Source organism: Carya illinoinensis, chromosome 1 (genome assembly GCF_018687715.1).
Source record: "Carya illinoinensis cultivar Pawnee chromosome 1, C.illinoinensisPawnee_v1, whole genome shotgun sequence".
Lineage (NCBI taxonomy): Eukaryota > Viridiplantae > Streptophyta > Magnoliopsida > Fagales > Juglandaceae > Carya > Carya illinoinensis.
Genome location: NC_056752.1, coordinates 43202658 through 43218916, shown reverse-complemented (window position 1 = coordinate 43218916; position 16259 = coordinate 43202658).

Here is a 16259-nt window from a genome sequence, read left to right as displayed (position 1 = left end):
CTCTTGGCCTTTGATGGAATGATTCTTGATTAATGTTTATTTCTTAGTTAGGATGAGAAAGTCTAGAATTGATTCTTGTAAGGTCTACGATTTCGATTAGCGAAACAATGTGATTACGAACAGATTCTGGAAAGCTGCTAAATTTGTCATCAGCAACCTACTCAAAGTTCTGCATAGTGCTTTCCAAATACAATGGCGGTTCCATGTGAGTAAATTGATACTTGGAATGAGAAAAACTAGAAATTGGTATAAATTAATGGAGCAACACCAAGTCCTTCAAGTAGGGTATTGTCTTCAGGAAGAATATCTAACAGTAAAAATGAACGTTCTTCTACAAGAAGTTCTCAAGGCACAAAGGATTCTTCTTGCTATATTCTTGGCTTGACCTATTTATATTTTTTGAACTTGTGGGAGGAGTCTTTGCTTGGTGTGCACCTTAATTGTGGTTAATAGTTATCGTTGCATCTGACGAATTGGGACCCGAGACCTCACAGATTCGCAATCAGGAACATGAGGTAGCAAGGAAAAGCTTTTACCCTATTTGTTGATGACGTTGACCTCAAGTTCTCCAAGATCGAATTTTACTGCCTTTTACAACCACATCTCGATCCAGTATTCTACTTCTTCGACGGTTCCTTACACTGATCGATAGAGATAAAGGCTTCTCGTCTTCACCGCATTCATGTTGTTCTGAAGTATGACCTAGTAAACAAAGTTGTTGAAGCAGAATCGATGTGACAGGCTGTTTCTCAAGTTTTTGTTGCACAAACTCTACCTCAATCAAGATCTGTATAATTCTCAGCATCTTCTTGATGTAAGCTCAGTCAAGCAAAGTCCTTGATCTCCAGGAGTGAAACAATCTGATCAAAATTAGGCTCTGGAAGGTTGCTAAATCTTTCATTGGTATTGTGATTAGAGTTTTGCATATTGCTTGCCAAATACAATGGCGGTTTCATATCAGTAAATTTACACTTAGAATGATAAATACTAAAAATTGGTAATCATCAATGATGAGAAACACCAAGTCCTTCCAAGAGGGTCGTGTCATCAAGAAGAATATCCAGTGGGAAAAGGGAAACGTTCTTCTACAAGGAGTTCTCAAGGCGTGAAGTATTCTTGATGTAACTCTGATCTTTATTTTCCCTATTCACATACATGTGCACTTGTTGGAGGACTCTCTACGTCTTGTGCCCTTGATTGTGTTTAGTAGCTATCGTGATATTTGACGAAGAGGTACCTCAGGGATCCATAATCAAGAATAGAAGGTGGCAAGGTAAAGGGTTTACCCTTTAGTGATGATGTGGAGCTCAAGTCCTTCAAGAATGGATTTCATTGCTTGTTGTTGCAACCACGTCTCGATCCAGTATTCTTCCTTTTCGACTGTTCCTTGCATTGATCGACAGATGTCAATGTTGTGCTGAAGCATGAGCTTGTCAATAAAGTTATTGAAACAAAGTCATTGTGGCAAACCTTTTTTTATGTCTTTGTTGCAACCACTCATTCTTCTTCTAAATCATTGAAAATCTCTACACCTAATCTCTAAGGCTTTCCTGGACGAGACATGATGTGGATTATTATCACTGTATGGAGGATTTCTTGAGTCACAAGTTTTGGGTCTCTATTAGTCTTATGCTATCCACTCAATACAGGAAGAATAAAGCTAACAACATTGATAAGGTTTGTTGCAGCAATTGAAGTGCCTTATCGCTCAAGCTACGTATGGAGTTTGTTGAGGTACAAAGTTATACTAATTCTCTCCTTTCCCATATTGATTCTTGAAAGTTGGTTAGGATTTAGAATTTTGAGCCTCATATTATAAAAATCTGACACTATTGAAAGATAAAATGGACTCAAATTCTAGATAACCAAGTATTAACCCTAACTTCAATATTTATTAAGTTGGATTTAAACATCTTAAATGGAATGTTATACCCTAGGGTATCCCGTCCACCCTAGATGCCCTTCCTCGGAGAGTTTGTTAAATGAATGGTCAACCATTATTCCCTATCAAAATTCATGCATATGACAATTCAATCTTTTGTTTTCCTTCAGACTTAAATATTTACATGTCAAGTTTTTAATATAACACTCTATACTATTTCTTTAAAATATTGTCTTTCTTCTTCTCTAAATAATCTCAAAATTTTAGTTGGCATTTGGGATGAATGTACTTTTCACAAGGACTTGACATGTAAATGTTGCAGGTTTTGCTAAAGCATGGTTGCTTGCCTTTTTTTATTTGATAGCTTAGAGTACTTAATAGGATTGCTTTAAGTGGAAACGAGGTCCAAGCATTATCCTCCCTCCCAAAGAAACAACTAACCTGAAGTACATCGTCATACTTAGACCCTGGGCCATTCCCTTCACTGGTGTAAGTAAAATAACAATTGCTTTCTCATACTATTTTTAGCACTTCTCCATCATTTTTAGCAGGATCAATTTTAGGCACAACTTTGTTTCCTCTTTAAAAGGTGACATACTCCATGCCATCATACGAGCTTCCATTTAAATAGAATATTAGGGATCTCAAAATCTTGTGTAGACTAATCAACTAAAACAAGTAACTATGGAGTTTTTATCTAATTGGGAGAATGAATTAGAACTAATGGAGTAATTACCCAAGAATGGAAAAGAATTGTGTGTGAAGGCTCTTTTATATCCATCAACATTGCCATCAAACTTCATTGTTGAGTTAATACAGACAAAAAACCTTCAAAAATTGTGGCATGGTTAGATAGCATTCAGTTCTCTAGGTTATGATCTGAGAGCTTTGCAATTTTATTTTTCATTGCGGAATGATTCTTGATTATTGTTTATTTCTTAGCCGAGACGAGAAAGACTAGAACTAAGTCGTGAAAAGTCTTTGATCTCGATGAGTGAAACAATGTGATTAAGAACAAGCTTTGGAAATCTGCTAAATTTGTCATCAGTAACTTGCTTAGAGTTCTGCATGATACTTTTCTAATACAACAACGGTTTCATGTCAATAAATTGATACCTAGAATAAGAAAGTCTAGAAATTGGTATTAATCAATGGAGCAACACCATGTCCTTCAAGTGGGGTATTGTCGTCAATAAGAATATCCAATATAAAAAAGAACGTTCTTCTACAAAGAGTTCTCAAGGCATGGAGGATTCTTGATCTTGTTCTATTTTTGGTTTGATCTATTTATATTTTTTGCACTTGTGGGAGGAGTCTCTACTTGGTGTGCGCCTTGATTGTAGTTAATAGTTATTGTTGCATCTGACGAATGGAAACCTCATGGATTCACAATCAGAAACAAGAGGTAGCATGGAAAAATGCTTTCCTTCTTTGGTGATGGTGTTGAGCACATGTCCTCCAATACATAATTTTACTGCCTGTTACAACCACGCCTTGATTTAGTATTCTTTTTCTTTGACGGATCCTTACAATGAATGTGACGCCCCCAAATCCCCACGCCCGAACACGGGGAAATCGAGACGTCCGGATGGAGACAACCCGGGTCACCATCCTATCGATGGGTGCCAAGTGTGTGTAAGGCAACATATGTGCACAAAGAAACACGCAGCGGATAACGAAAGTCATAACTAAGTACCAGAATTTTTCTTAACTTAATACAAGCTGTTTAAAACATACATACATAAAACATTACAAAAACCCAAATATAGTTTTAAACCAAACATAAAGCATAGCATCAGCAACCCGGCGGAGCCGCATCCTCGGGCTCAGCCTCCTCCTCTTCGTCCTCCAACTCTGCACCAAAAGCTACGGAACCAAAAATGGTACCGCAGGTAAGTAAAACCCAAACACTACCAGATAAAAACATATAGAACTCAAACAAAATGCATGAAGCATACCCGATGCACAAAACCCAAAAACATAATTTTCCACACACGCCAAAAACCCATTTGGCCCAAAAAACACATCCTTTCCGAAAAACACGCCAAAAGTCACATTTGGCCTTTATCCGACTCAAACCATTATCCATATTAACTGTATGCACCATGACCTCCCCTAGGGGTCATCCGCACATCCTGGCTCCAGTGCCACATCGTAGAGTACCACCACGCATGTGACACCTAACGAGCGATGCCCAGTTCCGTGCCCCGCACGTTCGTAGCCAAGCATCCTCTAACCCTCACCAGCGAAGGGCCACGGAGTCGGTGCGTAGAGCGATGCTCGGTTCCGCGCCCGGCGCGTTCGTAGCCAAGCAACCCCTAGCCCCCGCTCCCGTCGTCTAGCGACAACTCAGGGGACATCACTCAGTTTATTCCACTCCCAAGTGACCAGAGGAGCTCCACCGGGATAATACCCCATCCCGGCTTGGGGTCGTGATACACACGCACCCGTAAGACCACTCACGCCAATACACAGGCTTTTCACACTTAAACAAAAACACACGTGCATGCACCATGTAATGCCATAACAATGCACAAAAATAACCAACCAACGTAAATTAATAAAACAAGTAACTCCGTCCTCCATCCATCCGACCCCCGAACTCCTCGGACTCAGTCCGGAATCAACTAACCAACAGCAGATAAAATAAATTGAATGAGCAATATATATTTAAATCTGAAAATGGGGTTTGGAAAATACTTACGGCGCTATATGGTATTTTTAGAAAACTTGCGGCGTTGCAAACGGCGGAAGAAAAGCAACGTAACAGTGTAATTTACACTGTTGTCGTGGGTAATAAATTACCCATTTTCGAACGGGGACAAACCAAGGCACGGAATTGATAGGGAATGGTCTTGAGATATTTAAGAAGCTATAGGAAATGAGTTTTGGCCATGGGTGGTGGTGGAAATGGCGGTCGAAGGCCAAAAAGGGGCTGAACGGAGTTGAGCTCGTGGGAGCTGCTCCGGCAACGGATCGAGGCCGGAAATGAGTGGTTTAGGTCGGCAAGAGGTAGGGAAAGAAGCTGTGAAAAGATGGTGGCCGGAGGTGGTGCGACGGCGCCGGAATCGGTGAAAAACCGTATGGCTTGGAGGAGCTCGTGGTGGCTAACGGTGGCTCGGATGGAGGTGAAACTTGGTGGAGATGTTCACCGGTGAGAGGGGAAGAAAACTGGGTGGGTGGTGTAGGCCACGCCGCCGGCGAGCGGCGGTTCTGGGCTGCGAAAGCAACCGGCGGCAAGGGCAAAAACAGAGCAGGTGCAGCGACTTCCGGCGGCTCTCGAAAGCTAACGGCTGGTCCGATGGCTCTGAAAATTGGTGGGGATGATCTCTGGTGGAAGGGGAAGAGAATGGTGGTGACGGCGCACCAAACGGTGGCCGAACGGCGGAGAACTGGCCGGTCAAAGTGGTGGCGACGGGAATGAGAAAAAGGGGCAGCTGGGCGAACGTGGGAGAGAAAGGAGAAGAAAGAAGAAGAAAAGAAAGAAAAAGAAAGAAAAAGAAGGAAAAAGAAAAGGAAAAAGGGAAAAAGAAAAAGAGGAAAGAAAAGAAATGAGGTCCAATCCTCACTCCGAAGACCAAAAACCGATCCGCCGAAAACGATATTAAAAACCGTAAAACGACTAAAATAAATTAAACACATCAAATAAATTAAAACCAATTTAAAATACATTAATTTAAAATAAATAAACCAATATATTAATTAAATTAAAAATCACCCTTCAGTGAAAATACACGTAAAAACGGGTCATCACATCCTCCCCCCCTTAAAAAACAAATTTCGTCCTCGAAATTTGCAAGATCAACCACCAGCGCCAAAAAGATACAGGATACAACTCTGAATATAACTGAGAGATACATATCATCGACAACTCCCAATAAATCCAATGGTTATTATCTTCACACCATAAATTACTAATATCCACGACGTCTCTGCTTTACCTTCCAAACTTTATCCCATTCCAACTTTGGTAACTTAATAGCTACTTCCAAAGTTAACCATCCATAAACCATATTGCACAATTAAAAGATTAATCTCCCATTAAAACTTCGAATCACTACTAATCCTTCAAAATCAACACAAAATATTGAACTTCTAAGAATCTCCAAAAATCATGCTTTCGCGCGCACTCTGATAACTCACCAACATACATAAAGACTATATCCTCAAAAATTAATATCATGAAGTACAAGCTCAATCCACACCTAAACACAAGAAAACGTTTACCACATTTTAATAGAAAATCATATACTTCCAAAAACCACAAATCTCCACTCATTCCTCAGTTGGCCATCGCTGCCCTAAACGAAAACCAACATTCTGCAAAAATACATCCATTGATTGATGATGGAAACCAGTACTAATCAACCTCCAGGCCCCAATTTGCAAACACATAACATCATCCCAAAATACACCTGTCTCTTCTAAAGATAAGGAACATCTCCAAAAAGCCTAAATCCTTCCCAGCCAACCAACGAGAGCGCCTATAACCTCTATCCGATATCCCACACTTCAAGTTCATTTCCTATATTTTGAATAACATCTAATCTTGCAATAACTAACTCACCATAAACTACCATTGACTTCACCTAGACATAATCGAAACGCTCTTGGTAACTCACCCACCTACTTGTACTCTCAAAAACTCTAGTTTTAGCACAACTAATTTCTTCATAGCACTTCACAAATAAATCTCAAGACAGGCCATACTGTTTAAATCTTCAATCCATCAAAAACTATTAAACAACACTCATGGATCCTACTGCTTTATTACTTCATACACCACACATGGTGACCTAACGATCTCTTTCAAGTTAAATAACCATATCCCCAATTCTCCCAATTGAATACTTGATCTCCAAAGAAAAGTATAGCCTCACCAATTTAAATTCCTATGACTTCAAGTCGCAATTAATTCTCAAGATGAATACAACAGTCGTTTCAAACCATCATTCCAATGGGTAACCCGATTCGACTGTACATTCCGTTCAACTTACCAAACGACTCAGAGCCAAAATCTCTTGAATTTAATATTATCACACAGATTCCTCTTCAACTCCTACCAAGCCAAAAATTGCTGAAACTAGGACCAGCACTCCCCGAAATCCATACGCACTTACCATTACTACTCATCGATCTCATGCACTCTTAGCCAACACCAAAAATCATTCAAACGTACAAGTGATCCATTATCACATTTCCATCACCTAGACTTATATCCTCAACTCAACAAGAATCATTCCTGAATCTACTCAACTTATATCCTTAAATCAGCAACTAGCCATTGCTTAAAGTTTGGTACCGAGAATGACCTTAAACTTGTTAAGAATCCATTCCCAAAAGTCTACGGATCGTATAGCCTCAAATTCAATCGTATTCAATACCAACACAAAATCTACTATTTCCAACACCCTGATGGACCTATATCTTTCGAATCAATAGAATCATTTCCTAAAATCTGCCACTACAACCTCGAGTTAACAATAATTATTTTCTAAACTAGCTCGATATCTTCAATCCTCAAAGAAATACACGAAATAGATCATTACCGCTAATCCTCAAAGAAATCTACTCTAGAAAAATTTTCATATCAATAACTCAACTCTAATCAACCCCATTTTAATGGTTACAAACTAATCACTCACTAGAGTAGATCAAGCTACAGCACTAAGTCTGTAAAACTAAGAACTCAATTCCAATTATAAATCAGTCCTTCAATTCTGCAATTCTAAAACCTTAAATCAAACAAGAATTATCTTTCCGGAACCTCTAAGATCAAAGAACTTACATCCCATAAAAGACAAATCGACTCTCAAATCCTTCAAATTCTAAAACATTAATAGATAATAAATCATTTTTTTGAAATTCTCAAGATTGGTAGCTTTAATAAAAAACATTCGCCTTAAAAGCTTGTAAAATCTAACGCCCCAATTGTCACCAAATTATTCATCCGAATCACGAAATCTAAAACTCGAAATTTAATTATTTCCCCCCCAAAGCTTGTCGAACCTAACACCTTAACTACCATAAACTTATTTTCCTAAAATCTATAAGGCCCCAAACTTTAAAACTTTAATGAAATTTCATAAAATCTATCATTGAAATTTGTTGAACTTTCAAACTACTACGCTATAGACCATTTCATAAACTCCTCGGAACTAAAGAACTCAATTATTCTACTTCCCTAAAAGATCACCCAGATCATGCCATGACTCTAGCATTCTGAGTCTCCGTAACCTCGCCTCCAACAGTACCAAGAGTCACTGCATACATTCGAGCCCGAGCTAAATGCCTCTGGTTAGTTCTACCACTGCGACGAGCTCCACGGCTTTCTTGAACTCGACTAGGGCACTCACAAGCAAAATGCCCCATCTGACCGCATTCAAAACATTGGTTACTACCCAGACGACACTCACTTCCATGAGCTCTATTACATCTTCCACAAACTTGCACTCGTCCTCCCATACGCACTCCCGAGGCTGCTAATGGTCGAATCCCAGTCTGCTGAACAAACTTCTGAGGCAAACCCGAACTACTTCCTTCACCGAAAAAAAAAAAAAAAAACTTCGCCTCTTATGTCCTGGAGAGGAGCCCATTCTCAAGTTATTCTCTCGCTCCACAAGAGTGGCCACATCCACTAAATCCTGAAAAGTGGATATCCGGTGGCTGACCACCATACGGCGTATATCAGGACGTAGACCCTCCTAGAAACGCTCGGCTCACATGTCTTCTGTGGCGATGGGGTGGGGAGCAAATTGCCCAAGTTCTATAAATTTTCGGGCGTACTGTTTCACGGTCATGCTCCCTTGGACTAAGTTTGAGAACTCTCTTGCTTTTTGCTTCCTTACCGATGCGGGAAAGAAGCGGTCATTAAACTCTTTCTTGAAGCGCTTCCAAGTTACAGCGGCAAAAGACCCCAATCCTTAAACAAAATTCCCTTAACACATCCTTAAAGTTCGCTGAACCTACACTCTCCTATCCTATAGCCTTGTTACATAAATTCTACAAAACCTTGACCTCAATCATCTTAAGCGACTTACAGCTAATCCCTCTCCTCATTGCTACGTAAGTTCCTGCCTTACAAAGATCGCCTAAACCATGACATTCCCTTCAGACCTCAACATCATACAAGCAAACCACATCGCTAAAAATTTAAGCCTACTTCACTAAATGTTCTTGCCTAATAATAGTATCCTCGATTATACCGTCTTCCTGCCACAACACAACATTTGACCCCCTTTAAGAAAAACAAATAAAACCAACAACATAAAACCAAAAACCTAAACCAAACCACATAACAAGAAAACATAAAAAAAGAAACCAGCATGCAATAACACAACTAAATAAATACATACAAGCAAACGAGCCCAAACAAATAAAACAATTAAAACATATCAAACAGCAACTTTACTTAAAATAAATTTTAAAACACAACTTTAAAAATATTCTGGTACTACTTACGGGACATGTAGTTTTACCCAGAGCCAAACTGCTCTAATACCACCTGTGACGCCCCCGAATCCCCACGCCCGAACACGGGGAAATCGAGACGTCTGGATGGTGACAACCCGGGTCACCATCCTATCGACGGGTGCCAAGTGTGTGCAAGGCAACATATGTGCACAAAGAAACACACAGCGGATAACGAAAGTCATAACTAAGTACCAGAATTTTTCTTAACTTAATACAAGCTGTTTAAAACATACATACATAAAACATTACAAAAACCCAAATACAGTTTTAAACCAAACATAAAGCATAGCATCAGCAACCCGACGGAGCCGCATCCTCGGGCTCAGCCTCCTCCTCTTCGTCCTCCAACTCTGCACCAAAAGCTACGGAACCAAAAATGGTACCGCAGGTAAGTAAAACCCAAACACTACGAGATAAAAACATATAGAACTCAAACAAAATGCATGAAGCATGCCCGATGCACAAAACCCAAAAACATAATTTTCCACACACGCCAAAAACCCATTTGGCCCAAAAAACACATCCTTTCCGAAAAACACGTCAAAAGTCACATTTGGCCTTTATCCGACTCAAACCATTATCCATATTAACCGTATGCACCATGACCTCCCCTAGGGGTCATCCGCACACCCTGGCTCCAGTGCCACACCGCAGAGTACCACCACGCATGTGACACCTAACGAGCGATGCCCAGTTCCGTGCCCCGCACGTTCGTAGCCAAGCATCCTCTAGCCCTCACCAGCGAAGGGCCACGGAGTCGGTGCGTAGAGCGATGCTCGGTTCCGCGCCCGGCGCGTTCGTAGCCAAGCAACCCCTAGCCCCCGCTCCCGTCGTCTAGCGACAACTCAGGGGACATCACTCAGTTTATTCCGCTCCCGAGTGACCAGAGGAGCTCCACCGGGATAATACCTCATCCTGGCTTGGGGTCGTGATACACACGCACCCGTAAGACCACATAAAGGAATTCACCATAATTGTTCTGAGAAGATGGGAAGAAGAAAATAAACACTGAAAAATCCTCCTTGCAGCCTCAACTCGTCGTCAAAAGCTCAAGGGAACGATTCAACGCTTTTCTCCCGTCTGTGCTCGTGTATGAATCCAACGTACGTGCAATAAATTGGAATTCCGTCTCCAAAACAAATGATTTGAATCCCTCTAGCTATGTTTTTCTCTCCCAAAGAGTGTTCTCCAGTCAAAACTCGCTGCTCTAGAGTGAAAAATGGCTTTTATATGGTCCCACGGCGGAAAACCTAAAATCTGTCAAAATACGATGTTCGCTCGAGCGGGGTGTCGAGCGCGCTCGAGCGTTCGACTCTGCCTGATTTCGCTCGAGCGTCCTATCGAGCGCACATCGAGCGTTCGACTCTGCCTGATTTCGCTCGAGCGGCCAATGTCTCTGCTCGAGCGATCTTCGTTTTTCAGCAACCCGCTTGAGCTCCCTGTCGAGCGGCAGTCGAGCGTTTGAATCTGCCTGAATTCGCTCGAGTGGCCAAAAGCCTCCGCTCAAGCGAACTTGTAAAATCTACAATATGAAATTTTGCAAGCCATCAAATACCCCCAAACTTACAACTTTGTTTGTCCTCAAACAAAAAGAAAAACAAATGATAGTTTAGGCAATATCAACTCGACCCCAAAGGGAAGTATCATCACTCACCAAGCTTTTATAAATTTAGATTTCATCTCTAGTATCTTACTCTTTTAACATCAAAGATAGCAAGAAAATCAATAAAAAATTTTGCAATTTGTCAAGCAAGAGTTAAGCGTTTACTTCAACCTAAAGCTAAGACCTTGAGTGTGTGTGTGATATAGTCAATTTAACCTCAAACCACCTTCAAACTCAGATAAAAGTAGAACAACCAAAATCAAAAGAATTCTCTTAAAACTTAACCCCATAAGTCCAATTTTCAGAAATCCTCTCCACTAATGTAGTCAACACCAAAATCAAAGATCAAAAGGTCTTTATTAAGGTTGTAATGATAGGCCACAGGGTGAGGGTTAAGAAAGAACTGGATATGGGAAATTAAATCAAACTGGGAAAATACTTAGTGAAAAGAACATTAAAAGAGAAACTCACATGATTCAAATCATAGCTCTTTCTTGGCAATTTGCTCATACTTGTGGCATTATTGTTGCTGTAATCACTGATGTAATACCAACACTTCCCTTAACAAAATTTGAGGTAATTCACTTTCCGCTTGGCGACTTCTTTTTCTTTTATTTTCTTTTTTCTTTTTCTTTTTCTCTTTTTCTCTTTTTTTTTTTTTTTTTTTTTTTTAAACACTTCCTTTCTTCTTCTTCTTTTTCTTTGATCAAATAGAGCAAACATAATACGTTTCATCATGAAACCAATTTTCTCTTTTAAATGTAACTCTCCACCAAAGTATTTTCTCAAACTATCAACGGTAGATTCATTGTTTTTCAGGCTTAGAACGGGCATGGTTTATGTAGTTTAAAGAATCAATAAAGGCTCATGAAGGCTCAAGGGGGTTGACTATGGAAACACACCATGTAATGATGGCATGACATTTAGGACGGCTGGGAAAGCTTTTTGGTTATGCCAAAGAAATGCCTAGATCATTTCTCTAATATTTGGTCTCAACTAGGATTTCGCCTCAAGGACCCATCAACGGATTCTAGAGCAAAGCAAAATCGAACCTCCCTCTTTCAATTAATTCAACTTCTTCTCTTCATAAGCAAAATGGAATAAGAGAAAAATGACTATGTGCTCAATTGTGTTCAAGGTCAAAGATTTAAACTAAAGTACCCACAAAACTTCACTTGACATAAAAGAAATTTTTGAAAATTTTTCTCAAAACCATCTTCAATCACAAATTTCAGAGTCATAGAGAATTCAATCTTACTCCAATGCATGCTTGGTAAGAGACTCAAACAACCCATCAACAACCCAAGACTTAGAAAACAAGAGGATCAAATGATTATAGGAGTTTACACCCCCAAACTTAAACTAAACAATGTCCTCATTGTGATGCAAAAGTAAAAAGGATTGAAGAAATAAAGGAACTTCCCTGGTTTCATGGTGAACCTTCCGAGGTTTTAAAATTTTCCAGCTCTTTATTCTTGCTAAATAAACCTGCATCAAAAACCAATTTATTAAAACTTAAATAAATAAAGATAATAAAATAAATGAAAGAAATAAAGATAGATCTATGGGTTGCCTCCCATAAGCGCTTGTTTTAAAGTCTACAGCCAGACTTTTCAATCCTCATCACTTAGGATCTCCAAGAGGAATATATGCATAGTTCCTCTCCATTTGCTCTCCATAGTAGTGCTTCAATCTTTGACCATTAACTCTGAAAATATTCCCAGTCTTGTCCTTCAAATCTACTGCTCCAAAAGAGGAAACTTCATGAATTGTATAAGGACCCGTCCATCTTGATTTCAACTTTCCCGGAAAGAGTTTGAGTCGTGAATTGAAGAGTAAAACTTGTTGTCCTGGAGCAAACTCTCGCCTAAGAATCTGTTTGTCATGCCACTTCTTCGTCCTTTCTTTATAGATCTTTGCATTTTCATATGCATCATTCCGGAACTCTTCCATCTCATTCAATTGAAGAAGTCGCTTTTCACCTGCTGCCTTCAAATCAAAGTTAAACTTTTTCACAGCCCAATAAGCTCTATGCTCCAACTCTACAGGAAGATGACATGCCTTTCCAAACACTAATCGGTATGGAGACATCCCGATAGGTGTTTTAAAGGCTGTACGGTATGCCCACAAAGCATCATCAAGCTTCTTCGCCCAATCCTTTCTATTGATTTTGACCGTCTTCTCAAGGATGTTCTTGATCTCTCTATTTGAAATTTCAGCTTGACCATTAGTTTGAGGATGGTAAGCAAGTGCTATCTTGTGCTTCACACCATATTTAGAAAGAAGATTCTCAAATAACTTGTTGCAAAAGTGAGTCCCTTCATCACTAATAATAGCTCGTGGAGTGCCAAATCTTGTGAATATGTTCTTGTGCAGAAATTTGAGCACTACCTTTGCATCATTTGTTGTTGTAGCAATTGCTTCCACCCATTTTGACACATAGTCAACTGCTAGCAAGATATAAGCAAAACCAAAAGAAGGAGGAAAAGGCCCCATAAAATCTATTCCCCAAACATCAAACAACTCAACTTCTAAGATACCTTTCAATGGTAACTCATGACGCCTTGAAATATTTCCCATACGTTGGCACCGGTCACAAGTTTTCACCAAAGTGTAACTATCACGAAAAATGGAAGGCCAAAAGAACCCACTTTGAAGTACCTTAGCTGCTGTACGGGTGGCTCCAAAGTGTCCTCCATATGATGAGGAATGGCAATGATGGAGGATGTCTTGCATCTCTTCTTCCGGCACACATCTTCTAATGATTTGATCAGGGCATCTTTTGAACAACAAAGGCTCATCCCAAAGATAGTGATTCACATCATGCAAAAATTTCTTACGTTGATGGTAAGTAAGATCAGGTGGTAAAACTTTACAAGCTAGATAATTAACAATATCAGCATACCACGGAAGCTTGATCTCACATGCAAACAACTGCTCATCAGGGAATGCCTCTTGGACCACTGAATCTAGTCTTTCTTCCTCTTGCTCTAACCGAGAGAGATGGTCAGCCACTAAATTTTCACTTCCCTTCTTGTCTCGAATCTCCAAATCAAATTCTTGAAGAAGGAGGATCCAACGAATTAGCTTAGGCTTAGCATCCTTCTTGCCAAACAAATAGCGAAGTGCTGCATGATCAGTGAACACTATCACCTTTGTCCCAATGAGGTAGGACCGAAATTTGTCACAAGCAAACACCACAGCAAGCATCTCCTTCTCAGTTGTTGTATAATTTAACTGAGCTTCATTCAATGTCCGGCTTGCATAATAGATGGCTCTAAATTGCTTGTCTCGCCTTTGCCCCAACACTGCTCCAATTGCAAAGTCACTTTCATCGCACATAACTTCAAAAGGTTGACTCCAATCAGGCACAATCACAATTGGTGCTGAAATTAGCTTCTCCTTGAGTGCATTAAAGGCCTGCAAACAAACAACATCAAAGTCAAATACAGAATTTTTCTCAAGAAGATTACATAAAGGTTTAGAGAGTTTAGAAAAATCCTTGATAAATCTTCTATAAAATCCCGCATGTCCCAGAAAACTTCTGATTCCCTTCACATTCTTTGGAGGTGGTAGTTTCTCTATGGTTGCAATTTTGGCTCGATCCACCTCAATTCCTTTGGATGACACTCTATGGCCAGCACGATCCCTTCTTGAACCATGAAATGACACTTCTCCCAGTTCAGGACCAGATTCTTATCTTCACATCTCTGCAAAACAAGAGCTAAGTTATGCAAACAATGATCAAAAGATGTACCAAAAACTGAAAAGTCATCCATAAATACTTCCATTATATCTTCCACCATGTCAGAAAAGATAGCCATCATGCAACGTTGAAATGTCGCAGGGGCGTTGCACAATCCAAATGGCATCCTCCTAAAAGCAAACGTCCCATAGGGGCATGTGAATGTAGTCTTCTCTTGATCTTCAGGAGCTATAGCAATCTGATTATACCCCGAATAACCATCCAAAAAACAATAGTAGGAGTACCCAGCCAATCGATCCAACATCTGATCAATGAATGGAAGTGGAAAATGATCCTTCCTTGTTGCTTTATTCAACTTGCGGTAATCCATGCATACACGCCATCCCGTGACCGTTCTTGTAGGAATGAATTCATTATTTTCATTTTTCACTACCGTCATTCCGCCCTTCTTTGGTACAACTTGCACTGGACTTACCCATGAACTGTCTGAAATAGCATATATAATTCCAGCATTAAGGAGTTTCAGAATTTCAGCTCTCACTACTTCCTTCATTGCTGGATTTAATCTTCTTTGGTGCTCAATTGTTGGCTTGTAAAGCTCCTCCATTAAAATCTTGTGCATGCAAATGGAGGGACTTATTCCTTTTATGTCAGAAATAGTCCATCCCAAGGCTGTTCTATGCTCCCTCAATACACGCAGCAACTTTTCCTCTTCTTCAGGTGTGAGTGATGTAGCAACAATCACTGGAAATGTATCACTATCACCCAAGAATGCATAGCGAAGATGCTTAGGTAATTGCTTCAACTCCTGAGTATTTTTCTGCATCTTTTCTTTATCAACTCCAGATTCACTCTTTGGTACCACCGGCTCTAGCTTCCCCACTTCATTACTAAGTGATGTAACCTGCTGCAATGCTCCCAAAGCAAAAACATAGTGGAGAAATTCTTCACTAACAAAAGGCAAGTCAGATTCACAAACAACAGAATTTTTAAAATCAAGAGCATGAGATGAAGAGGTGATACAGCGCTCTAGGTGGTCGGATGGCATATCTTCTTGAAAGGCCTCTTCTACACATTGCTTAATGACATCTACCCGAAAGCAAGTACTTGGATCTTCTGGAAATTTCATGGCTTGGTAGATGTTGAACATAACTTCTTCCTTATTAACCCGCAATGTCAATTCACCCTTTTGAACATCAATTAAAGCTCTTCCCGTGGCCAGGAATGGTCGCCCAAGAATTAGTGGGACATCTTCATCTTCTTCCATGTCCAACACCACAAAATCAGCAGGAAAAATGAACTTATCCACCTTTACCAATACATCTTCTATGATCCCATGTGGATACTTGATGGACCGATCCGCTAGTTGCAAGGAAATTGTTGTATGCTTCATCTCTCCAAGTCCCAATTTCCTGCAAACAGAAAATGGCATAAGATTAATGCTAGCACCAAGATCACATAAGACTCTATCAAAAAATGAATCTCCAATAGTGCAAGGCAAAGTGAAACTCCCCGGATCTTTCAATTTTTGAGGCAATTTCTTTTGAAGAATGGCACTGCATTCTTCAGAAAGCTTCACTGTTTCAAACTCCTCC